This window comes from Bacillus rossius, chromosome 15, assembly GCF_032445375.1.
Source record: "Bacillus rossius redtenbacheri isolate Brsri chromosome 15, Brsri_v3, whole genome shotgun sequence".
Lineage (NCBI taxonomy): Eukaryota > Metazoa > Arthropoda > Insecta > Phasmatodea > Bacillidae > Bacillus > Bacillus rossius.
This window is the reverse complement of record NC_086342.1, coordinates 17058848-17072387: the sequence shown is the minus strand read 5'-3', so window position 1 is coordinate 17072387 and position 13540 is coordinate 17058848. Positions and strand designations below refer to the sequence as shown.

Below are 13540 nucleotides of genomic sequence, written 5' to 3'. Positions count from 1 at the left end.
TTTTTTTTAAATTCAGCGATTCTATTAGTTGTGATTTTTTTATGAGTTTGTTGTGATTACACACCTACCCGATGCTATATTGTTTTTTAAATGATGATAAACTAAGATTATTTTGTAAATTTGTTTCACTGTCGGCAACGTGGTAAAGAGAGAATAATTTTTTTTTTGGGAACAGTGGCTAAGCAAAATAATTCTAAAATGTTTTTAACATTTAATTTTTTAAACAATAAATTAAAAATCAAAAGACATCTTGTCTAGAACTGTTTAGCTATCGCTTATAAGATATACCGACAGTAAAACACTGTTAGCTATAAAGGATGTGTTTTTAGTAAAATTTTATTAGCAGATTAAATCAAAGTAGTGAAATATGTCCGATAAAAATTAAGTCCGCATCAAATCTTTATATATATATATATATATATATATATATATATATATAAATCCAGTGTCCTGATGTTTGTTTCCAGTGAAATCTTCACCAAGTCAACCGAATTCGATGAAAATTGGCATTTATGTGTAATTTTTTCCAACTTGAGAGATAGGATAGTTTTTATTTCGATTAATGGTCTTAATAATTTATAATTAATAATAAACTAATTATCAAAGTTGATTGGTGTTATTAATCGTACGTTTCATAAGTCTCAAACAGATGGTGCCTGAAATCAGTTTTTTACAGACAACTGTTGTAGGTACTGTCTGACATAAATATCTCATAGATAGCGCTACGTTTCAATTCAAATTTTATTTTTCTCCATGTTGTGCACATTTTCGTTGATCAATGTACTACGTAACCTAGCTTTTTTTGTATTATTTTTGATTTTATTCTCACGTGTTTACAATTATTAATATCTATCTTCAGCTGTCAATCTACAGATATAATAATAAAACAAATAATATTAGCTAGAGAATCAGAGTTCATCAAATTTGTAAGTATTAACTAATTCTACCTTTCCTGCAAATTTTATAATCTAAGTCAGCCACAGCAACGCGTGGCCGGGTCTGCTAGTGTGAATATAAAATACAAAAAATTAATCGACAAAGATTTAATCCTTTTTCATTACTGCTATATGAACAAATACTAACATCCTTCATGGAACAGAGCTTTAATATGGATAGGTGCATTTTTTCTGGCTCAACTACGTATAGGGATATCGGAAATTTTTGAATACTTGTTCAAATGTGCTGTATAGTGAATAACTCAGAACGTGGTAAGGGGCTCAAGGGAAAGATTTCAAATGTGGTATTTCTTTGAAAAAAAGTTAGCAAAAACGTATCAGCTGCGAGTTATTCTAAAATAAATAAACAGCAAGTATTATTTTTAAAACTAATGGTTCCAAATTACAAGTTTAAGGTTTATGCAAATGGAATCTTTACTTATTTACAAACTTAACATCTGGAAGACTAATTTTCTTTCGGAACAGTAAAAATTTGGTTTACAATTATATGATGGTAAATGTTTCAATGAAATTGGAGATCATTACTTGGTGCTACAATGATATTGACATGTCTATGATGTATTAGTTTACTGTAGCGTATGTTTTGATACTAAAACAAACGTTCAGAATACTATTCTTCTGAAAGTAGAGACCTAGGAAGATCACAAACTGAGAGAAGTTGCTCCTAAATTAAATACGGCGTGATAAACGAGTCGTTTCGTCAGCTGTACACGGTAACAATTTTAAATAAGCATAACTAACACTAATAAAACAACTTGTGTAAACATTACACACAACTGAAATATAAATAAACAATAATGTATCTTTACGTGTGAACAACATCATCAAAAAAATTATACGACCATTTATGTCGTTACATAATCTTTGTGGCTAAAAAATTAAAACATTCTTTCTTACAGTAACATAGCGTAACAAGTAACGGCAGCCCTGCAATCAAATGTTGTAACTGTACATTCAAACGCCAGTACATGCAAGAATTGCTCGTTTAGTAGTATAAGATGTTGCAGGAATCACTGGTCGTATCTGGTTGTAAACAGCTTGTGGGATAATAACAAGCTCTGATTCATAGTCTTGTTGTGTGGGTGGTACGCGGTTTAAACAGCTACATAACGTTCATGGACTTCTATACGTTAAATATAACTCAGATGACGGCGATAAGACGTAATTATTGTTATTACGACAAACGCTTGGATTTATAGTTTCCTTTCTCTTCGCTTAACACCTACTCCAACATCTATACGTTAATGATGTTTGACAATGTAAGCTCACCTCTGAATCATTAATCACCTGAAATGAGGTACCTAAATTACTGTTTGCGGTAACAAGATTAAACATTTTTTTTTCCTGCGCAAATTTAATGGCGCTCGTAAAATTTCACTTACCTCTCGGAGAAGTCATTATCAGTGCGCGAAGGTATTCATTAGACGCTTAGATTGATCAGTTTGTTTGGTGTGAAAATGTGGGTTGTGGAGTGTTGGGGGAGGGGGGTGTGGTTCAATGAAATTTTAAGTATGGCTTCTTACTGTGCAAAACAAAAATGCCAGTATTTTAAAACTCGATAATTAGGCCGTGGCTTATCGTTCACTGGAACGTGTTCTAAATGTTTATTTCCGTTATACGTAAGCCTGCTGGCTTTATCGCACGCAAGGAACGTATCTTAGTCTACATGGCAGAGGTATATATTTATTTAGTGGATAGAAAACAAATATTGTACTTTAAACACACAAATCACACACTAACTGACCTTTTTTTACGTACAAACTACATTGTCTTTGTTAGTTCATATCATAGACGAAAAATTAGATAAGAGATAATTATTTATTTCAAAGAAATTCGACTGAGGTTAGGCTTCAGTATTATCTATTCTTATGGGCTATTATCGGCTAAAAAAAACTTATTTTGCTTTTATCTGAGCCAACAAGGTTTCAACACATATTTCAACGCAAAACGTCTTGATTCGCTGTAAAATAACAACGCCATCTTTCTTCAACACATTAAAGAAATGTTAGTTACAGTGTGTTGTATTCTATCTTGACGCAAAAACATCACCACTAGTTATAATATAGACCTACTCTTTTGTTCTGCACATAAAGGTAACATTAGCTCGTGATTTTCTCTCAGAACTATCAAAGTCATTTGTAGTCAAAAAGACCATGTTCTAAGGTACTAAAAAAATTTGGAAAATCATACTTTCCCTACTTGGTTCAGATAGTGTGTTATTTTCAAATTTTAAATTACTATACCGTTAAAATTTACATTTTTTTTTCATGTATGAATATACGACAAAAATTGGCAATAGTTTCCTAAAATGTTTTGCAGCTTTAAAATACTGGTTTCTACCTTGTCATGACTATAAACAAATCTGTTTTTTGTATGCAATCAGTCATGCTGATAAGATTAACAATTCTTGTAATTTTTTTCCAGCAGTTGGTCTTTTGAACTAGCTGCAGAAAATAATGGGACGTTAACGCCATTTCCTTCGATGTCAGCGTATTACTGGACGGATAGACAGAAACTTATTACGTCATCTGATTTGTCTCCTCACAGAATTATTTATGCATCTTTTGTGGACTCCGGAAACATTGTGACAAGCGACAGCATTTGCTGCTTTGTGACACATAAATTAATGGCGTTCACAGGTATGAGTGCTGCTATTTATAACTTTTATTGATTAATAAATGCATATTTTATACTGCCAGATGCCATTACCGTCATCTGCAAAGGCTGTATGTTTATACTGTTGGCAATGTGAAATGGCGGTTCTTTCAATTATATAAATCCCTTATTGTACAGACATACGTAAACACACAGGTGGTATTTAATTCCCGTTACCATGAACGTTTTCGAAAAATACATTAAAAATATTTATCTAAATTATCCTTGTAACTTTCAGCATTAGGTCCAAACCATGTATTTATAAGTACAAATTAAATATTGCGACGATTCTTGAATTGGTGTGACTAAAAGAAAATCTTGAGTTTGTCAATTTACAACTAACGAGGTATAAGCTTACCGGATAAATTATTATTATTATATTTGTGATGGAAATTTAATCATTCACTCAAATTTCTGAAAGAATTATAATTTTAAAGCTTGTTTTGAAATAAAAAAAATGTAGGTAACAATATTTATCAAAAATAATTTGCACAATTTATTTAAGGGGTAAATTTACTTCATTACTATATTACAAGCTTAGTTTGTTGTTTTTAAATGTTGTAATTCAAGAAACATTCGTTCAATGTTACAAAAAAATATTAAAAAATTATTTTTATTTTAACTCTAGCATCTGAGAGCAAATATTTATGGTGTGCAGCGAGGTTTGAATCCACCGTTTTTACGCAGCCTTATTCGTAAATTCTTTTATGTTTAATGAGTTCACTAATAAGTATATAAGAATTTTATTCTCCCAAATTACCGGGAAATCACGCCATTTGTTGTAGACGCAACCGTTTTTGAAGGTCTTGTGAATGCTCCAAAAAGATTCTTGGAAGCTCATGTTTGAAACAAATGAACTCAGTATAGGCCAGCCCGTAAAAAGACGGTGACAACTAAAGAAGTTGCCAGACATGGGCTTGGAATGACAAGAACACCTAGCCTGGTAGCTTCCTAAATTATTTTGTATTGTGCCGGTGATTTTCGTTGAATAAATTATATAACCTACCTAACTAAAATTCAGATTTTACAAATATCTCTATTACTTTAATGAGTGAACTTTTAATTACTTTGAGAACATGAAATGCCAATTTATATTTAGATCCTAGAATGAGCATTAAAACATGTCGATTGGTATGCATTATTTAATTAACCATTCACATGTAGCGTTTGTAAAAAAAAAAATTATGACTTTGTTAGTTACTAAAAATTGCATTTTTCTAATACTCGAAGATGCGAGTGTTTGTAGTACATAAAAAATTCTATTTTTTAGACTTGAGAATGAAACATTCAAAATAATAATTTTTTTTACGGCAAACAGTACAAAACTGTCTAAGCTACCTCATGATCATATAGGCTTAATATCAGTTCATGCAAAAGTTGGAGCATGTCACACATGTATTGAAGAGATGAAGCCACTAATAATAAATCAACCATAGTAATGCTATGAATTAAATTAAAATCATGAGCATAAAACTCTGAATTGTTTACCAGCTTTATGGTAGTATCGCACTTGCCGGAATCCATCGCAGGAAATTTCGGACACCGAGAGGTTTTTTAACTGAGAGAGAATTTTAACTCTGAGAAATTTCAGACTCCTAAACATTTTCGTACTCCACGAGGTTTTGAACTGCTTTACCTCCAATAGTTAAAAGTTGTTTGTAAACCGTTCCTTGAATAGCTTTCCAGTATTAACTGCGCGCATTAATAAGCGTAATGAAACAAAAAAAAGGTCCTATTATTGAATATTCGATTATCTTTTCCACCGTTAAAAAAATAGATATATGTTTGAATGAAACCTCAATTAAAATATAATACTATCCGCCAATTTTCGTAAGAAATACTGAGCATTATCTCAAATAAACGTTCTTCAAATATGCAAAAATAACCATAGCCACGTGTTGTACAAAGTTACTATATATTTCTTGTAGTATTACAAAATATTTTTTGGCCACTGGTACCAAAGCAAAATTGCTTCTACAATAATTTTTTTAAAATAATTCTCCATAAAGAAACTTATATTTTGCAACAAAAAGAACTCAACATGGTGAATTAAAACCAAACCTTAAATCTCCTACATATAATTTTATTGATTTTAAGTTTTTCGGCTTTTTTATTGGTAAAACGGAGAAGTTCACGCAAAAATGTTCATTGCCTTACACTTACTTTGCAATTTAATTTTTGTAATTTTACAAAGTATTGTTTTGCCAAAATATTTTTTGTGATATCTGCTAAAATGGGAAAAGTATATTTTACACACTTACTTCCTGTATAATGTAGTCACAGAATACATTTGATGTGTACCTCAGTATACGTTAGAAAATTTACAATTTACTACTTTAACACTGCGATGTAACACGTTTTTATCTTCAGTCAATAAAACAAGAAGAAACCACTAATCGACTTCAAAATAATTTTTAAAATGTGATAAAACACATGATGTTGGACAAAAACAATTCACTCCAATCGTATAGATGTGTGAGAGGTTGTAATGTCTTATTGACGGGATATTATTGGAGATCACATATTTTAATATATATTTTACGACTAATGTATTAATATCTACACCTTTTAATTAAAGTTTTCTCTTAGCGAAGTTAATTTTTAAAGTTATTAAACATTTTGTTTTCGAATATCACGCTAATAGTCTGATAACAGGGAGATAGTTTACAGAATATAAACATTTACTACATTCAAATAGTAGTATAGCTACTGTTCCGTAATTTACTATTCTTTTATCACTTTGCTGTCAAAAAAAAGTAATCAGTTGATATACCGTCTAATATTTGTAGAACACTTCAAGTTAGTCCTCATACTTATATTATGTTAGGGCAAGTAAATTTCGCGATAATATTTCGAGAATGTGTTTTAAAACACTAGCGACGTCAGTGTTTCGTGATTGAGTGAGTTTCTCTCAGACATATGTGATCAAAAGAATAACAGATATTTTTTGGGGAATAAAGAAATAAACGTCTGAAGCGAACATACCTATGTTGCCGTCTATAGTGAGCGTTCAAATAGTTATGAGAAAAAAAAAACCTGTCCCTACTTATAAACAATACTTATATCAAAATATAAGTTTGGCATTCTTTTGTGTAACCTATCATCCAGAAATGTTTATCTTCAACACGTTTCCTCTTGCTTACTTGTAAAATTCGTTAACTTTTTTTTTTAAATAACAATCATGTGAAAACGAATAAAAAAAATATAATGGTCAATATCAACTGCTATATCATCAGAATAACCAAGGTTCATTAATGAAATAACTAATTAGTTTTTTCTAAGTATTTAAAATTGTATTATTCAAAAAACGCCTTTTATAAGACCGTCTTCTACCAAAGATGTTTATAAATTAACACTATAGATCTATACGCTAAATTCTACGGAGTGCAAATATTATTATGGCACTGCTACCAATTTTCAATTTATTTAAATTGCACCACATTTAAAAGCTTTTATTATGTTTCACGAGTGCTTCAAATATATATATATATATATATATATATATATATATATATATATATATAAAATTTGTCACCACAGATCTATCTTTATGAACTTAATTCAACTAAAAATCTTACAATTAAAGCCAGAAAAACGTTGAATATAAACTATATATAAGTTAAATCTCATTATATTTTAATATTTCAATAAACAAAAAAAAACACTTATTCCTTCATATACATACAATATAACTGCAATCTTAAACTTTATTTTGCCGAAATTTCTATAGCAAATGTCATTGACATGAATAATAAAAATGTCATTGATACGAATGCACTACCTAGAACTGCTTAAATTTAACTTAAGAACTATGTAGTCCTAAAAATATTTAACATAATACCTATAAAATCATAAATAGAAAGCTATAGTATGCATATAAAATTCTTTATATAGGTTCCAAACAACCTATCAATTCAAATTTGAGACGAAAAATAAAATTTATATTTTAAAGGCACACTAGCATTGTTGTCCATCACACTTTTTCTGTGTGCGTTTGTTAATGTAACCTTATTTAAATTTTTTTGGAATAAAATACCTATTATAAATCTGAATGGTCCAAAAAAATTTTTTTTAATAATTTAAGTTGTAAACATAATGCATATGAGTGTATTTCATAACTCTCTCCAGAAATTGTTTTTACTTCTGCCCAGAAAACAAATTATTTATGACTATTTAAAGTGAATAAATACATCACATGCCAGTAAAGTAATTTTTGGGAGATTTCATAGTGTTTGGCTAAAAGTTGCGATAAAATTACGAATGTAGTTAGTTACTTTATTTTCATACTTAAGTAGGTAATTGTGTTTCGCTTTATGTTGTTAGTTAACGAAATCTGCCAGTTTAAACACTGTTTAAAAAATGTTTGAAAAATAAATAAATTAAATATAATATTTATTTATTATCGCATAGAACAATTATAAAATATAAATATAGTTATTGCAAAATAACTCACATACGTATACGTGTACTAGGAACATATTTTCTGTTAAGAGCAATGTAGGCGCTACATATTGTGTTGAGAATGCAATATTTTTTAAGTAAAATTCCAGAAAAGGGTTATGAGTTTTAAAGCCAAAGGTTGTGTGTTACTTCGTCATTATAGACGTAAGTTTTCATTGAAAAATCTGTAGCATTTATCTAAATTAACTTACGCGGTTAACTACAATTCACAGAAGTCTAAGTATTTATTATGATCGCCAAACCTAGTATATACTTACAAAATAAGTAAACAACATGCACGTACTTACTACAAAGGCTTAAGACAACACTGTGAATTCGTTATTTTGTGTTTAGTAAATACGTGAAATTTGTAAGTTGTAAAATAAGAAAAATTAATGAACAAAACATACATTGTTGATTTTGGGTACTAAATTATCTCACATGATCAGAAGCTGTCGCAGTATAATGAACAAAGTTAGACTAGTTTTCCGTGTCGTTTCATATTGTTCTTAGTATTAGCTATTTGCATCAGATAAAATCTACAGGGCCTAGTGCACTTAATATTTTTTTTTAAATATTATAATAATCTATAATATTTGAAACTATCTAGCCTATACAATATTTAATCTTGCTTACACATACAGACTATAATAATTGTTTCCTATGCCTTGAAATAAAGTAAGTTAAACAAAGACCTGGGATGAATGTGCGTTTGGATTAATTGAAATTTTGTCACAAACTTTGATTTTAAGACAGTATATTTTCTCAGTTTGACTCCAAGAACCTTGTTATATTACATAATCTATATCTTTGTAAACTTATGTCAGAAAAAATTGAAAATTTATTAAAATAAATTATCTGTGTTTAATATTACGTTTAAAATTAGTGCGTTTTTACTAGTAAGTAACAATTAAACCCAAATTTTGCAAAAATAAATAAAAATAAATAAAATAAAATAAAATTTAAATGAAATTTTTTGTTGGTTTAAGGAACGTCATGAAATAAATGGGGGAAATATCACATGCGAATGTTCCACCATCGATACGTAGATTAGAGAATTTGAGGGGTCAAAAATACCGTTACCTAACAAAAATAGGTTTTTTTGATGTCACGAATTAATCATTCACAGCATAGGATGAATTGAAAATAATTTTTTTAAGTGTAAAAAAATTACAGGTTACAAAGTGTGAAAAAGTAAATCCACGTCCAAGCATCGTATATTTTAAGATAACATATTATTATTAATGACGATAATGTTAGTTTGAAAGTAATACAATTTAACATATGGAAAACATGAATACAAAAACTTTTTTTAATATTAAAGCTGTAAGCGTTTTCAAATTTTAAAACTAAGTTCGTGCACACCAGTTACTCATTTCATCGCGATATAAAAATGGCTTAAGTAATAATGTGAACTTCTTAGTAATCTAACGACGGAATAACATGTTCTTGCTTACAATATAAATTAATATTACCTGCTTGACAAAATGTCTTAGAGGAGTATTTTACTTAAGTGATTCACATGGATATTTTCAAAATCTCGAGGCAAAATGTAAAATTGTTATCGAATATCTCGTACACGGTATGACAAGTCCCTTCGTCATAATAGGTTACAATGTGTGTACTTCTTAAAAATATGAAAATATAGTTTACCTCTATATTGGAATACGGGTTTCTCGTGGAAATATTTCGTATGTCTACTAGTCTTTCAAATCACTGTACAGTATATACGTAGGGGCCTATACTGTTAGAAATCTCAGTAAAAAAACAAACATTTTAATGAAGAAATTCGCCTAAAATAAACTAAGAGTTCGTAATTTCATAAAACCGTATCTTCGTATATACTACGCCGTAATTAAACTTTTGAGCCCTATTTATCGTTATAAACAGCGTAAACACACTCGTGGAAGACATAAGAGTAATCTTGCAAGTATTCTTTACAAGTTTTTGAAGTTTTACTGATACACCAAGAATATTCTTGTGGATTCGTGTTGAAAGTAAGTGAAGTTAGTACCCGCAAATTTACAAAGATAATGGTAAACTTACTAAGATCCCCTGTATAATTTGTAATCAGCGTTCTAAATAAAGATAGGGGCCTAAGGTGAAAAATTTTAACTGCGTATGTCTTTGCAGACAAGCGCGCTTTTACGCAAATGGAATTCTTTTCGAGGTAAGGAAACTGAATTTTGAGCTACTTGAAAGTATTTTAGACACTAAGACAATGACCTAAACTAAATAATACTCATCAATATTTTAATGTTATGTTTTCTTTCTGCAGCAAACGAATATTCAAAGTGCGAATAATTTATCATCCAGGCATTTGAAGATTTTGGGCGTATTCTACAAACACGTACGGTTAAAGTTACAGTTAATCAAACCTATAGGTAGTTTTAAAAAATGAAGTTGTACTGCATAAAATCTACATGCGGGTACATTTTTAATTACACTATAAGTATACCTAGTTAGCATTGCAATAAGTTACCTTAAACCAGTATTTACGCACCCAGCAACTCACTGTTTAATATTTGTGTGATACATCAGTAAAATTAATGGCGTAACTTCCAAGAACATAAAGAAACGCGTTCCATAATTTGTTCTCATACAACAGTAGGAGTTAAATTTTTTACACAAATAAATTTATAAATAAATAAGCCGTACTTATTTTAATACATCCAGTTTGAAAGCCAATTCTACATCTTTATGCTGAAATATAACATTTATCTTTAATTAATTAATTTAAATTAACTCCTGGCATAATTATCAAACTTTTTGAGAACTTTGTTGAATACAAGCTATAATTTAACCTAGTAGGTTGGTACTAAAATGACTAAATTTGGAGCATCGAAAGACGCAAAAAATATAAATATTAAAAATCTTTTCATTTTAATAAAATATTCATTGTACAAATAATCTTTTAGCAAACTGGATATAGTGTTACATTTCAATATTTTAAAAAAAATAGATGCCAAATACTCAGTCTAGAAGTTATTTTCGTTCAATGTTTTTTTTAAGCGAGGCGCGCTTAATTTTTGCACAGTTGGGACACTGTAGGATATATATTCTTTTTTATATAAAAATAGATTATTTTGAAACCAATTGCCAAAATTATAATCTTTAAAATCTAGCGTAAATTGTAGTGCGTTCCTATTGAACATATAAAACTCATAGGAAGTTTTGTCTGAAGGAACAAATGATGAACATGGAGTTACGCAGAAATGTGTTGTAAAAAAAAAAGAAAGATATGTTTTATTTGTACTACCACGATATATTTTGGGTAAACCAAAAATAATTCCGTTTTTTAAACAGACGAATAGTTTCTTTTCTTTTTTTTTTTTGCAACATGTAATTCAGAGGTAAGTCTGTGTGACGTAACTTGTGTCAACTTGAGTTGCAGTTCCAGTCACTCACAAAGCGACGAAAGATCTAAAGACGGAATTACAATAGCCAGTCGCTTTCCGTTCGTCCTTCAACGCTACGCATCTACAACTAGGTACTTGGCTTCATCCGTCCGTCAGAATATTTTCCCAAGCAAGTTCGGTCAACAACTCATATTTTTCTCTAGGAAATTTATGTAGACTTTGTTTGCTATTTATGTTGTTTTTTTATGTACGTACTGTATTAGCATTTCATCGGGAATATTCATTGTAGTGATTCAATTGTTTGGACATGAGTTTTAAGAACTGAGAATCGTAATGTTATTATACAAAACATCTGAACGACCTATACAAATACCACAGGCCTGTATTATGGTAAAAGTCAGGGACGTTACTAGAGATGGGCAGAAGGGGATTGTACTTTGGGAAGCGCAAAAACTGGCAGAGTAATTTTTACTGTACAGATGTTTACTTGAATATTGTAGTGTTAGAAGAAATAAAATGTTGGAGAGAAGATGAATTGAATTATTTGAATAGAAAATACATATTACATGTATATCGTCAAATATTTAAAAACGGATTTTTTTTCTCGCGTATACTATCCAACTTGCGATGTATTAACAATGGTATCACTGTAAATAAATCTGTTTCCTTGCCATCTAAGCTAAAACCACAAACATATGAGGAATAGTATAGTGTAGTGTATTTGACGCCTTAATGGCATACATATTTTATAAACAGTAAAATAAACGCCATTAGAAAATTTTTTTCTCAAAGATCCATTTACATACTTTTTAGTAACTACGATATTAAAACAAATTACCGTAATATTGCGGCTAGATATTTTTTAACTAGATATTTTCGTCCGAACGTACAAAAATTTATACTAAATCTATTACATTAAAAAAAACAACTTCTGCTGTTGTATGAATTTTGTATAACCGTAAATTTTCTGTTAATAAATAATAACGACAGATATAAATAATTGTTTGGTTATTTAATAGGTACTATTTTAATTCAGAAACTAGCATACTCTGTGTTTCGTGGTTGGCTGGGTTTATATATTGTACACGTCTACAACCAGGACACCAATCACAGTCATCCAATGCGGAAGCAAAAGCGTCTTGAATGGCCCAGGCCAAATAGGACGATGGCTTCTCTTGCGGACAGTCGCTAGCTTGGGCATACTTTATTGCATTCTAATGAGCTAATAGATTTTATTCGCCTATACCTAGGCCCTTAAAAATTTGCGGTATCAATGATATCTCGGTAAGACTCCCAAGATTCAGCACGTACTTGGGCAAATTACGCCTGGTTAATGACTCATGACTAGGGACACCTGGATTTTGCGAATACATTTCGTGTCAAGGTATTTCACAAAATACTGTAGCTTTTCTCCTGTGGTTATTGGCTGAGGTCGGTGAGAGGTGTCGTCCCGCTCTTGACGGGGCCAATGAGAATGTGGTCACAGTACTGCTGCACCCTCACAATTTGCCATGACTCTTAGAAAAAGCTACAGTGTTTTGTGAAATACCTTGACATGAAATGAAATCGCGAAATCCAGGTGTCCCTACTCATGACACTTTCTGTGATGCTTTTTATTCGATACTTCTTATGTAGATTTTTTTTATTATTATTTCCCTCAGATAAAACTGTGGCCCAATCACTACAGCGGCAAAAAAAAAGTAAACGCATTTGGATTGCTACTAGTGTATAGTGGAATGAGTCCGCATATTTTTTCCGGTCTATCTACACTGGTACCTAGGGCCAGGCATTTTTAACGCCCATCAGACTGCAGTATGGTGTGCCTGCCTCGGCGTTGTCTTCCTTGCGATTGGCGGCCGTCTGCCACTCAGGGACGCGTTTTGCTTCCGCACTGAACTACTGTGGACTGGTGTTCTGACACACAGGCGATGTTTAGAGCCACGGGAAATTTCGCGGATTCATTTAGTCGCAAGCTAGGATGCAAAACCTTCCACACTGTCGCACTGTGTTCGTGATTGGACCGCAGTTATCTGGACACGGCCCCCTCATACGACCCGTGAGCCAACGAATGATGTCCGTCTAGGAGGGAAGTAAGCGAATCGGGTAGCGCCAAACGACGAGGATAAAAAA

At 30.9% G+C, this 13540-nt stretch overlaps 1 protein-coding gene across 1 annotated transcript in view; it reads right to left on the bottom strand.

Annotated features, from left to right (window-relative positions):
- Positions 1-13540, bottom strand: part of LOC134539643 (homeotic protein distal-less) — a 232896-nt gene that overhangs the window by 217223 nt on the left and 2133 nt on the right. The window lies entirely within an intron of this gene.